This window comes from Manis javanica, chromosome 16 (assembly GCF_040802235.1).
Source record: "Manis javanica isolate MJ-LG chromosome 16, MJ_LKY, whole genome shotgun sequence".
NCBI classification, from domain to species: domain Eukaryota; kingdom Metazoa; phylum Chordata; class Mammalia; order Pholidota; family Manidae; genus Manis; species Manis javanica.
In genome coordinates, this window is record NC_133171.1 from 10,433,281 (window position 1) to 10,447,634 (window position 14,354).

Below are 14,354 nucleotides of genomic sequence, written 5' to 3' on the forward strand. Positions count from 1 at the left end.
ATAGGTACACAGGAATAAATAACAGGAAGGTGTGACCCAAATACGGATCTCAGGGAACTGTTTTTCTTAAGTATGACTGATTTGAGGTCTGAGAGTAGAAGCTCACTTTACTGAAGAGGAGAAATGTTTTGCAGGTAGAAGATGCAATACAGGGAGGCCCAGCAGAGAGTGTGAGGGGCAGAGGGGCAGAGAGGCTGAGAGGAGCCTGCGGCAAGCTCGGGCGGAGGAGGAGAGCAGCTGGCTCAGGCAGCAGCTTCAGGCCTATGCCAACAACTTTGTGTTATCTTCAGAGTATCTGTAAATCATTAAATAGTTTTATACAAAGGGGGTTAATGCTATCAGATGTTATTTTGAAAAAATCGCTCTGCCTTTTAACTGCTTCCTGGGGCTTTTTGTTGGCCTGGGTGTGCACCAGCCCCTCCTCAGCTGCTCCATTAAAAGAAGTAGATGATGTGCAACAAATGACCCCAGTGAGCACCGGGCGGCAGCAGGGGGCGGTAGCGGAGGAAGGTGAACTGCTTTTCATTTCCCAGAACTTGTGCTATTTCTTTCTAATGATCACAAACAGCCTTTTGAATCTTTTTAAAGATACCATTATGCTCATTTTTGAGGCTTTCCTGCTTGCTCTGTTAACTGCTTCCTTAAGTGTTAGCTCTTTTTATTACATTTCTTTCTTCTTTCATGGTGTGTTTCCTCAAATGTGTAGTGATTTTGTTTTGTCTCTCTGTGCTTTTGAGGATCTTTGTTTGTTTATGGATACAAGCTTGCTGATCAGGACTATGGGGGAGCAGGTGACACTATCCAATAGTATTAGAGAAACTATTTTGGTAGTTTACAGGTAAGTTCATTAACTTTCGGGGAACTTCCCTGTCTCTTGATCCCCAGAACCGACAGTGTTTGCTTTCTCCTTACAGCAAAGGTCACTGTTGTCTGTTGCTCAGTCCAAGCAGAAACTGGTCCATCTGCTCCAAGCATCCTTGCTCCTGAATCACCTGATTGTCCCCGGGGCCTCTCCTTGTAACTTTATTCCTCCCGGACGTGCCCTACACTTTTATAGAAGTTCCTCTTGCTCCGGTTTTGGAGAAGGTTCCCTCTAGACTTGTTTCTCTATAAATGTGACCCTGTCTGATTTCCCTCTTTCAAGAATTTCTCAGTTTTAGCTTACTGATGATGGCACTCTTTCTCATTTTCCACTGCATTAATAGGTTACCCAAGTATACATGTTTAAAGCCTTTCCAAGAAGTTTTGATTGATAGAGGAGGTAGAAATCATAATAAACATAATTTAAGTTTTCCTTGATGCTGTAGAAAAAAAATTTAGAGTGTGGATCCTTAGGATCGCCATTACAAAGATCCGTGATAGAGGTGGGATGCTCTGCAGGAAGTCAGGTGACTCCAACAAGAAAAAGTTCTGCTGAAAATAACAAGTTCTGTGGAACTATGCTGGCATTTCTTTATAATCAAGGTTTCTTTATAACATTTGACTTTCCTTTTTATCTCTAGGCTTATATGGTTTATTTAGTGTCTGACTCGAGTTCTGGCAGCACTGGACATTCCATTTCCTGCATCTACGACATTAACAAATAAACCCAGTGTTAGAATGCCACAAATGAGTTTTTAAAAATCCTCCTCTGCCCATTATTAGCTCAGAGTTAAAGTCCCTTTTTTTTAATTGGAGTATGGTTGATATACAATATTATATTGGTTTCAAGTGTATAATATAGTGATTTGACAGGTATCTACAGTATTAAATGCTCATCCCAAAAGTGCAGTTACCATCTGTCCTCACACAAAGATATTACAATATTCTTGACTATATTCCCTATGCCCTGTGGCTAATTTATATTATAATTGGAATTTTGTATCTCTTTATCACCTTCACCTATTTCACCCATCCCTCCCTCACCCCATGGCAACCACCAGTCACTTCCCTGTATCTGTGAGTTACAACATTTAATTAACAATTTCCGTCATAAAACTGTTTATTCCCTGTCGAGATGCTGCAGGATACAGGATCACAATGAAGAACTTGTGTAACTGAGCAGATGCACATTATCGATTGAGAGAGAGAAAAAAACCTCATTCTAACTGATCAGCCACACACATAAGAAAGTCTTTCATGTCATCAGGAATATAATTCATTCTCTTAAAATACATATACTGTACCAGACTGACTCTCTTCCCATATAGCATCTAAAGCATTTTGTCTTGTATTTTTGGCAAAAATTAATACCTGCACTCTAGGGAACTATGGTCAGGGTAACCATATAACTTATCATCCAAATAAATACTTTGAGAACAAAAATAGGTGCTGTTAACAATTATTCCCAGAAAACAGCCATAAACTGGGACTGTTTCAGACAAACCAGGATGTATGGTTGCCCTAAACATGACCTACCAGCTTTCAAACATCTTATAACAAGAATCTAACATGTTTATTACATGTTCATTGTTCAGCCCCCTTTCCACCAGCGTAATTAGGTAGATTAATGGAGAGTAAACAGTTTTTTGTGCAGGGCCAAAGCCGGAAACATGAAAACGTCCTTTCACTTATACTCCTATTGGAACACATGGGGGAGTATTTTTGGAATTGGAGTTCTCTACTTAAATAAAAGAATGTCTGTCAAATGCGAAAATTAGCCAGAGCTGAGGGCTGCAACATGAAGGCAGCCTTCTTATCTTTCATTCCTTTGCAGTCTTATTAGAGTTTAGAGTTCTTATGCATTATCTCATTGCATCCTTGAAATAAATTCATCTCAGCAAGTGTTATTGCCTTTCCAATTTACTCAACAAGGAAAACAATATGCAGAGAAGTAAGGACTGTACCCTAGCAAGAAAACATGTATTATCATTGTGCATATTTTCATTAGCTGATATTTTTTTTAGTGGGAATAAGCATTTTTTCATGTCTGCTGGTCCTTTGTATTTTGTGATTTGCCTTTCAATGTCCTTGCCCATTTTTACTATTAGGGTGTTAACTTTTCTTACACTTTTCTCTGATGTTTACTTTTATTTTTTATTAGAGTAACTGTAAGTCTGAGGAGAGGAAATCCCAAGGCAAAATACCTCTAAAAAGCGAAATCGGTCAAAGAGAGAAATAAAGTTTAAAACCCGTTTATTGCTTACGAACTGCAGTCTGGGCAGAAGCGAGCAAGCAAGACCCTCCCCCTCACCTCTCAGGTTCAGACACGCCCTCGGTTGCCCAGGTAATTACCCACTGATATGGAGATGACCTCCTCTCCACCCCTGAGGATACGCAAATGTGCTAAAACCAGGTGAGATATTCTGGAAATGTTACAATTTTAACCATAGTAACGAATGTATCTATTTTAAAAAGTCACAAGTACTCTACGCATTGCGGGGAAAAAATAGCAATCCCTTGCCTTACTCTTCTCCCAACTCCATTCCTGCATCCAAGAGGCAATCCTTTCAACTCTTTTAGCTGTTTCTGCTGATATTTATCTCCATGTTTCTAAACACTCTTCTTCAGTTACTACTTTTTCCTTGATTATTTTAAATACTATATGCTGAATTATTCTGGTGAAGCATAAGAATTTAGTACTTATGAAACATCCACCCATCTCACTCATATACATGAACCCTTTTCCCTGTACAGTTGTATCATAACTCTTGATAAAACTATTTAATGTTTATATTGTTATGACATAAAAATACTATTTACTAATGGCCTTTATAATATAGTATACAACTTACAATGGGGTATATCCTAATCAACCCACCGTTAAGCTGGAAATACCATAAGTTGAAAATGCATTGAATACACCTAGCCTACATACCACCACAGCTTAGCCAGGCCTACCTTAAACATGCTCAGAACACTTACATTAGCCAATACTTGGGTAAAATCATCTAACACAAAGCCTACTTTACAATAAAGCACTGAATATCTCATGTAATGTATTGAATACTGTACTGAAAATGAAAAACAGAACGAGTAGTGTGTACAGATTGGTTGTAAGTGTATCAGTTGTTTACCCTGTGACTGCACAGCTGATAAGGAGCTCTGGCTCACTGCTCCGCCCAGCATCGCAAGAGAGCATCGGACTGCATAGCATTAGCCTGGGAAAAGATCAAAATTCAAGACTCAAAGTATAGTTTTTACTGAATGCATAACAACTTTCACACCACTGTAAAGTCAAACAATCATAAGTAGAACCATGTGTAAGCCAGAGACAAAAATATTTTCCTTCTGGTATAGCCTTTGGTTCTTTCAGAAGCTGGTAATTGGACCATTTGTTCATTTACTTCATTTTCTATGTACTATTATGAATTCTTCCTAAACGCTCTGGGAGAGTTGAAGGACTCTCACTGTGGTCAAATCCTCAGGTAACCTGTTGATCCCACTCATTCTGCCCCCGGCCCACCTCTGCTATCGCTTTCTATCCGACCTAGTCTGGCCACCTGGTGTTCAGGCCTACTGCACAATGCCACGTTAGGTCTCACTGCGCTCTCCACTGCAAATTATCATCATCTATCTCCTGTGTTGGCTTCCTTGTTTCCCACAACCTACATCTGTTTCTTGGGGTTTCAAGCTCATTTCCTCATTTTAATGTTACAGATCCTTCGGTAGTATCCTGAGAAACGTGGGCAAAATGTAAAATTTTGAAACTGCATGTCTAAGAATGTCTTCATTTTACCCTCACTATTGATTAATAATTTAGGTGGATATAGAATTCTAAAAATCAATTTACTTAGGAATTATATAGACTTCGTTCCATTTTCTTCTGGCTTACAATGCTGTTGATAGGTTCAATGCCTTGCTGACTTCTCATTCTTCATACGAAATCTGTTCTTTTCCCCCCAGAAGCTTTCAGAATCTTGCTTCAGTCTGGGTACTCTCAGGAAAAAATAAGTCATTTTATGTATTCTGTACATAAGAAACTTGATATAGAATTAGGGACTTTCATGGTTGTTGGAAAGCTGAAGGAGCAGAGGTCATGGACGCTGTCACCAAAACTCAGAGGAGTTCATGCTAAAGATCTCGGCCTGAAGCATTGAGGCAAGTGATTCTCAGAAGCTTTTTGAAGTTCTCAAGAACCTCTGAGAAGCTGCCATCGAGCTCTCAGAATTCAGTAATGAAGACGGTAGTTCTCAAGAATCTGCCAGGAAGCCACGGAATCTCCTGTCTACCAACACATTTGACTGCCATTGTCAACGGATTCACTCCCATCTCCCAACCCTCATACAAGGTCCTCCCACAAGCAAACTCTAACCAAAAACCGTTCAGACGAGGGGGCTCTGGAAAGCGCAGCTCAGCCTGGAAAAGGAGCGATCGTATTGCTGAGTGAAACACAGACACTCTGGCACAGTCTACATCTTTGTCAACTCAGCCTCCAAACACCCACTCCTTGTCAACATTTAACTTCCAAATAAAGATATGTTCAATATTATGCTTTCCCATTACATGATTCAACAATTCTTCATACAACCAAACCTCAAAGAAGAAATCCAAAGTTCTACTTTTCCACCTTTGAATAAATGTTTCCTCATCTTTCTTCTGATTCACAGTCTTCTTATGCTATCCTAAAGCCGAAACTGAGATGTGGAAACAACCACAAGGTAGACATGAATACTACTAGGTTTTGTGGGAATAAGAGAGGAGAAAAAAGAAACTATCAGTCAATACATACAGATGTCCATACAGAAGCAAGACAGGAAATACTGTTTCTGTGACTGGTCACAATGCCACAGTTGGTATTTACATTCCCTTCTCCTACCACCCATTTCCTCATTCCATTTGTTCCCCACAAGCACCTCAGCCAGTCACATTTTATGGGGAGGGCCTGGTAGGCCTGATAAACTAAATCTTTATTATTGAACTTTTCATGCCATAAATGGTCCTGCCTATAGTAAAAGTATAACTTTTACTATAGAGCAGGAAAATATTGAAAGATTACCAAGAGAATCTCTCTCCTGGGTCCCAGGCATTCCTCCTTGCTCCCATCATGTCATAGCAAAACAATTGACTCCTGAAAATCAACATCACTTTTCCCATCCAGCACAGTGACCCTCTTACTTACCTGACAAAGTGACCAGATGGAAATCTAAGCTTCCTGTTTAACAGAACCATCGTTTGTGTCCCCTGATAGAAGCATCCCCTGACCTCTAAACCAGCAGAGCTCAATGCTATGGAGATGGAAAGCAGAAACGGTGCTAGTAGATGATTAGTTGTAACAGTAAAAGGAGCTATTTGCATTCACACCCCTTGACTTCTAAAACTGTGCATCTTTACTGTGGGGAAAATTTTGCATTATAAATTAATCACTGGTTCACAGTACATCCTGCATCTCAGTCATGATGCCAGCAGCTCCACAACATGGTTTTCCCAGCTGGCACCATAACAGGATTTCCACAGTCCATTCTATCAGGCCAAGCTTCAGGATGGGAAACACTGCAAGTCGGTGAATTCCAAATAACTGTATGAGCAACATCACGCTTTCAGGAGTCAACTGATAGGCTTCATTCGCTTTTAAGTAAGTTCCTCATCAGGAGTAATGCTAAGAAGAATTCCATAATCGTAAATAAATCATTCATTCTGTAAGTCCAGGAATGATCATTTTAGCAAAAGCAGTGGGCAGGGAAGGCAAATTTGTCTTTAGCAAGAATGAATCATTGTTGCTGACAGGATGGAAACGGTCCAGTGTTCTTACACTGCCACCAACTGGCCGGCTGGTTCCCCCAAACAACAGGGCCACATCTCGGGCTCAGTGTTGGTCTTCGCTGTTTGTTGGCAGATTGGGGGCCCAACAGGGACCACCGCCAGATCAGATTTAGTGAGTAGAAGTCCGTGTTACTGAGCTTTATGTACATCTACCACCATGGGCAGATTATTCTGGGAAACATAGTTCCCAAGATTAGAAAAGAGTGCTGGTGGTACTAATTTGGCAGCAGATAACGCATCCCAGATCTTTCCTTTGCCTCCTAGTGCTCTGAATGTTGATTGTGATAGGCCTTGGTCGGGGTGGGGAGTGTAAGGGTCTTCTTTGCTTACTCTGTTTTTTCTGGAACTCCTAACAGTATGATGGACATCCAGGTTTGGTCCTCTAATTTTCTTATGTTTTCTTCTTCCCTTCCTTTTCTCCCTCCCCTCTTACTCCATTGTCCACACTCTTTTTTGTTCTTTAGGTCGTATTTCCTTTAATTTATCTTCCAAGACTTCTATCTATTCATCCATTTATTTGGAGGTTTTTAAAAGCTTTTTGTATTTTGAAATTATTACAGATTGATAGGAGGTTGCAAAGAAATGTTCTGGGAAGTCTCACCCTTCTCCCAGCCTTCCCCATTAACATCTTACACAACTATAGTAGAATATCACAACCAAGATATCAACAGCCCCCAAAATCAAGATACTCAACTGTACCGTCACCACAATGGTCCTTCACAATACCCAACACCTATCCCCCACCTCCCCCATCCCTAAGCCCTGGCAACCACTAATTTATTTTCCAGCTCTATAATTACGTTATTTCAGAAATCTTACATAAATGAAATCATATAACATGCATCCTTTTAAATTTGCTTATTTTTCATTCATCATAGTTTCAGCCAAGCTGTTATATTTATTAACAGATCGTTTCTTTTTATTGTTGAGTAGTACTCCAATGCACTATAATTTGTTTAACCATTCATCTATTGAAGGATATTTGGCTATTTTCCAGCTTGAAACTATTAAAACGAAGCTGCCATGAACATTTGTGTGTCTATTTATATTAGTTTCTGCTATATTACTCATTTCCAAATCTCTTTGTTGTTCTTTGTTTCTTTTTATAACATCTTTTTGTTTTATGTGTATGGTACCTTCTGCTGATATTAATTTTAATTTTAAAAATGTTTCTTCTATTCTTTACATTTTCTCTGTTCCCTATGATTTCCAGCGTTTGTTTAAGACATATCAACAGTTTCCTCAAATGTGTGATGAATATTGGTTATTTAAATGTGTGATGAATATTTAAAAGTGACACACTACAAAATTTATTGGAAGGGGGCTCCTTCACTAGTCAGCTTCACTGGGGAGGAACTGGCAGTTTGCTAATTAGTGTAAGTTAAGCTTTGTTGTGGGAATAAACAACCCCCAAATCTCAATAGGATAGGGATTATTGTGCTATTGGTTTAGCACGATCAAAGTTTGTTTCTCACTAATGTCACACTCTAGTGTAGCTTCCACAGAAGTAGCAAAATGGAACAGGAGACTGTGTAAAGTCTGAGAAAGAGCTAATGTCATCACGAAATCTCCACAGAGCCCCAAAGCTTGGAACTGGGACAAGGGTGGAGGAAACGGTGTATGGGAGCAACTGCAGTGGTAAAGTCAGGGTTAGCAGTTGGAATTACGTCTGTTTCTGTAAAGATGTTTAAGATTCTGCTAGAAGATGGCAGGTTTCTTTGCCACAGCTTGAGGTTCTTCAGACCATACTTCATATTTTTGCATTAAGCAGGCATTCTTCTATGATGAATTTGAGCAAAGACAATATGTTTTGACAGCCTGGTTCCGGCTCCAAATCATTTACTTATATTTTTACATGTGGACAGATACCCAAGAAACCACCAGGCATCTGAAGAATGCATTCAACATCAAAAAGTGACACAACGGCAAATACGCAGAACAAATTACCTTGGAGAAAATTTGGCTAACAAGTGAAAACATAAAATTCTAATTATCATAGAAGATGTTGGTGAAGACTGTAGGTAGCAATAAAACACCAAAGTGGGCTAAATTAAACTACAATCAAAAGCTAAAAAATAGATTTTGAAAGTTAAAAAAATATCATTCAAAGCAACAAGATTGGAAGAAAAAGTTAATATCTCAGGTAGTAAAACAAACATACAAAGAGATAGAAAATATAAAGAAAAGAGATATGATAGTCTGAGACATACATTGACTAAGATGGATTCCGAAATATGCTATAAGAGGTCAAAACAACAGGATAGAAGAACTGGAGAAGAGGAGACAGGAATACAAAAGCAGAGCTTGGTGTGCAGCTGATCGGTACTTCATTCACTGGATAACATCCACAGGTAGAGCTGCTAGTCATGGAATAAATGTTTTAGTTGCATATAATTTAGAAACGTACATTATTTGGTAAGTCCATCAGGAAGTTATTAAACTCTAGTTTGAACCTTAGCACATAAAATTTAGGACATGTAATGTATATCAGTACTTTTTCCTAATATACCAATAATCTAACCTTGAGCTATTGGCAAGTAAGAAGCTGAATGATGCATTCCACTAGCCAATAAATGGATCACTGGTGTCTTTATAAAAAGAAGCTGTATTTTCCTTTGCTGACTGATTTGAAGTGAAACTTGTCCTGCCTAACTAAAATGGTGCTATTGTGCCTTTCAAAGACACCTAATTAAAGGTTTTATAATCATGAAAGCACAAATGCAACCCCTCCCACCCAAAAAAAGCCTACAAAGTTGACAGTATTGACATCATAGATTTATAAACATACCATACCCAACTCAATATCTGTCCTTTTTATTTGCCCGAGAAAACAGTATTAGGTTTTCTAAGAGAAAGAGAAGTATCTTTTTTGTGATATTATCTCTCCTGTAGGGTTTTAAATAACTATGTGCTTATGGGGTAGTTTCTACCCATGTACAGAACACAGGACACACATGGATTCTTATTTGTGGTTGTTTCTAGCACTGTGATAAGCAAGTTTAACAACCATACAAAGACAAGGAATCTTTCCATCATTAAGCCACAATTTTAAATTTCATTTAGAAACTTAAATCCAAACTAGTGAGTATTAAAGTTGTTGCCAACCTTTATAATCCAGTCATTTTTCAAAAATAGTTCCTAACCCAGCAAGGGTGACATTTTCTCTATCTTTGCCTTATGGAATATACACTTACCCTTCTCACACAAAATTTCCTTTTTAAAAAGTAATTATTTTCTTTGTCACTCTTTTCCTTGCAATTATGGTGGCTCAAATGTCCTAAAACTTTTAAACTTCTCTTCTAGCATAGCATTTGTAGCAAATATCATTCTTGACATACTTATTCCTAAGAAGGAATACTGATTGTTTTTTTTAAAAACAACAATAACAAAACAACCTTATTAAGCTCAGGGATAGACAATGAATCGGATAAAAAGATAATGAAATTTGGTTATCTAAACTCTTTGTCAATTTATCTTTTTATAATTATAATCTTAGATTATAAACTTAGTTTATAATCCCTTGAAGTGGTTGGACTAATGTCACCAGTGGTTTGGGATCAGTGTCAGATGGTTTGAATCATTCCTTTTTCTTGTAATTAAAATGATCCTACTGATCTCTATTTCCCCTTATATTCATTGTACATATGAAAGAGTACAGCGTCTTTGCTAAAACTTAAGCCAGACCTTAGGGCTGACCTTTCCCTCGTGGTCGTTACCGAGTCCTTCTGCCCTGTAACCACTCGCTGTAGCATCCAGGACACTGTTGAAAACACAGAAGTGGATGTTGGACTGGGACTTTGTAGATATAAACCTTTGTGCTTTCAGCATAGAAAAATAGCCAAAACAGAGACAGTTATGCTCCTTCAGGAAAACAAGGGGTAAAAGGCCAAAAAGATCCTTGAGGGAAAGGGCACTGGTTTAAAGAAAACAGTACAGCACAGAGTCATTAAAGTAAAGGAAAGATGATGTTTTTAAGGAAATGTCAAATATGGTCTCAAGTGCAAGGGAAAAAGAAGAAAAAAATGTTACTGCAATTATCAAGAAAATCAGTAAATTTGGGGAGAAAGATCAGCTTCTGCTATGTGGTGGAGATGTATGTCAGAATGCAGGGGTTGAAAGAAAATATGATTAGTGAGGAAATGGTGGAAAGTGATGGAAAGAATTCATCTCTAAGGAAAAACAGGAGAAATGGTTAGAACATAGAGAGGGTATGTACAGGTAAAGACATAGAAACCACAATCGCCTTCTTATTAGACTCATTATTTCCAACCACTTGTCTATCGATTCTCTTTGATTTTCTATTAAAGCAATCATATAAAACCTCCCTCTTTTCTCCAAGAGTTCAGAAGTAGAGTGAAAAAATGCTAATATTTTCCAGAAAGGTGGCTGAATAAGCACACATTTGTCTACCTCCTTTTCCCAAAATGCACAGAAATTAACTAAAAGAAGAATGAAACTATATATATTGAAACCAGGGAATGAATATAACCTCATATTGAAAATTCTGAAAAATATCTACAAGGTATACGGGAATTTGGATGAAGTGAAAGAACTGCATGTTGGTACCCAGCCAGCTACTCTGATACTGAGTGAAATAATTCATTTCAAAATATAAGTGAGAGGGCTGGGCAGTGTCAAAACACCTTAGAAAAAAGAAGTGGAAAACATACAGCATAGGAACCATTAGGGGAGAGAGACCATAAGACCAAGTCATCTGTAGCCTCTCTGACCCAGAGTTCTAGTCAGTAGCAGCTGTCAGGATTGCTGGCTCTGATTCTGGGGTTGGGGAAGGATAAGACCAATGTTAAAGAGGTAAGTCCCAGATATAGTGAGAAAATATTTGGAGACAACATATGAAGCTATTCACAGTACCTTATCTCACATGCAGAGTTTGAAGGGTGCAGAAATCACAAACAGCCACTTCTTATCTCTCTAGCTCAAGTTCAAAGGGTACTATTAATGTAGCTCCTAAGGAAATGGGGAGAAAGAAAAATCCACATTATTCCTGGATAGAGGTCCTGGTTGTGGTTTCCTTCCTCTTCTTCCTTTAAGAACTACCTATTAAATATCTAGTTTGAACCAGACATTGTGCTAGGCACTAGGAATCCTCATGCAAAACAGGTCTTACTGGGGAAAGTGTATATTAAAGTTATACAAGAATTCTAAGTAAAATAAACTAAGTGCTGGGTGCTATAGGAACACTCACAGATAGCCTCTATGTAGTCCAGGTCTCAAAAGAATATAAACACGAAAGATCTAACAAGGGATCTATGAATTAGGTATATCAAAAAAGGGAATGAATAAGAGCATAATTTTTAAAAAGCCAATGAGTGCTAAGCTTTGGAAAAACTACCTTAAGAAAAACAAGATAAAAATTGGCAAAGAGTTGTAAGTCTTATGGTGTGTAATTCTCCTTATATGTTGAATTTCTCATTGCCTCCTGGGACATACTGGAATCTAACTCTAGTTATTGGTCTATATGCAATGGAAGTGATAGGGAGACTATTGAGGAAAATTAACTTCTTGCAAGTAATTTCTCAGATAAAGAAGTGTATTCGTTTCTTAGGGCTGCCATCACAAAGTAGCACAGACTGGGTGGGCTAAACATTCGAAATTTACTGTCTCAACCTTCTGGAGGCTGCAAGTCAAAAATCAGTGTGTCAGCAGGGCTGGTTCCTCCTGCAGCTGTGAGGGAGAATGTGCTCCAGGCCTCCCTCCTTGGATGGTAGACGGGCTTTTTCTCCCTGTTTCTTCACATCTATTGGTACCTCTGTGTCCAAATTTTCCCTTTCTATAAGGACACCACTAATCCACCCTACTACCCTCACTATCCACCCTAATCACCTCATTTTAACTTGACTACCTACTACTAAAGATCTTATCTCAAAATAAGGTCACATTGAGGTATTTGGAGTTAGGACTTCAACATATGAACAGGGTAAGGGTAGAAGAAATTCTCTTGGCCCAAATTCTCTTATATATCTCAAATATGATTCAGAATCTTCAATATGGGATTATGTTCATTCCCTAGTTTCAATATAGTTAGTTTTCATAATTTCCATACAATTTGCGAAAAGGAAATAGACAAATGTGCATAGCAAGAAGTTATGACATCTTTTAAAAAGGACGGTGGGGTTTTGTTTTTGTCCCTGGTTCCTGGTACAGAGCTCCTGAAACCCATGGAATCTCCTGAATAATAAGAGTATCTCTTATGATACTGAGATGACTCATGGCTGGAGGTCCCTAGATAGCTGCTCACTAGAAAGACCAAGGCATGATTAGAGCCGTGATTGTCAGCCCCACCCCCAACCTCCAGGGAGGGGAAACAGGCTGGAGATTGAGTTCAATGATTTGTTCACTTTTATCAAACACAATGAAACCTCCGTAATATTCCCTAAATGACAGTGTTCAGGGTGCCTCCATGGGCTAGGAGAGTGATGTGCCCAATAAAGACATGGAAAGTCCATATCCCTCCACCTAATTTGTCTCTGGGCATCTCTTCCAATTGGTGATTCCTGAGTTGTATCACTTATAATAAACTGGTAAGTAAAGCACTTCTAGTGAACTATTGAATCCTAAGGGTGTGGGACTGTGGGAACCCCTGGATTTGTAGTCAGCCAGACAGAAATGTGGGTAGCCTAGGCTCCCCATATGTGGCTGGCATCTGAAAATGGGGTAGTCCTGTGCAACTGAAACTTAAATTTGTGAAATCTGATGCTGAGTCCAGGTAGATAGTGCCAGAATTGTACTGAGTTGTCGGACACCCAATTGGTATCTGGGGAATTGGAGAATTGATTGGTATTGGAAAAAATACCACATATTTGGTGGCAGGAAAAAAAAAACCTTAGGAGGATTAAGAAGAAGGAAGTAGAGGAAGCTCATGTCCTTAGAATTCAGAGTGAATCCTCTCAAGTATCCCCAATCCAATTTGCAGTCTTGATTGTTTCCTAATTCGGTGTCCTCACTTTTACTTAACACGACTTGGTGACTCTAACTAACAGAGTAATTCAGCAACCCTAAACTTCAAATTCTGAGTTTAATTTTCAGCTACTTCAACCTTAGGGATGCAATATATAAGATGATTTGTTTTTTGTTTTTGTTTTTGTGTGTTTTTAAAAACAAAAGAAAATAAGTAAGACTTGAATTGAAGAACCTAATGGCAGATAAGTTAAAATAAATAAATAAAATGGAAAGGATTAGAAAAGACTGACAAGGACTGAAGATGATTTTAATTAGAGAATGATAGGACCATTTTAACAAAATCACAAGTAATCCACAGACATGATGTTAGAAACAGTAAGAGACTTTAACAAGGCGAATAGGTGTAAGATTGTCATATACAAGTCAGCTGCACTTCTTTATACCAGCAGAGAATCAGATATAGACTCAGATAGAGGGAGCTTACAGTATATGATAAAGGTAGAATCTCAAATCATGTGAGAAACATTATTGAATTAAGGGGTTGGGACAAATGATTAGACATTTGAGAAAAATAAATAAATCTGAATTTTACATAAATTGTTTTCAAATATACAAAAGCTTTTTAATTTTTCTTAAGGAAGACATTTAATCCATTATTTTACCATGATTACATTACACTTATACAAAGGTTCTTCCTTCGTCTCCTAAGACAGCACTTAACACATTGCTACTTCACTGCTGCCAATTCCTGA

The 14,354-nt window shown here is 38.4% G+C and overlaps 1 protein-coding gene across 1 annotated transcript in view; it reads right to left on the reverse strand.

The window, feature by feature from the left end:
• LOC140846918 (bromodomain adjacent to zinc finger domain protein 2B-like) overlaps positions 1–14,354 on the reverse strand; it is a 195,811-nt gene that overhangs the window by 126,918 nt on the left and 54,539 nt on the right. Inside the window, exon 4 of the mRNA XM_073225239.1 lies at positions 11,554–11,649. The gene's annotated coding sequence lies outside the window, so the exon portion shown is untranslated. The remainder of the gene's footprint in view (positions 1–11,553; positions 11,650–14,354) is intronic.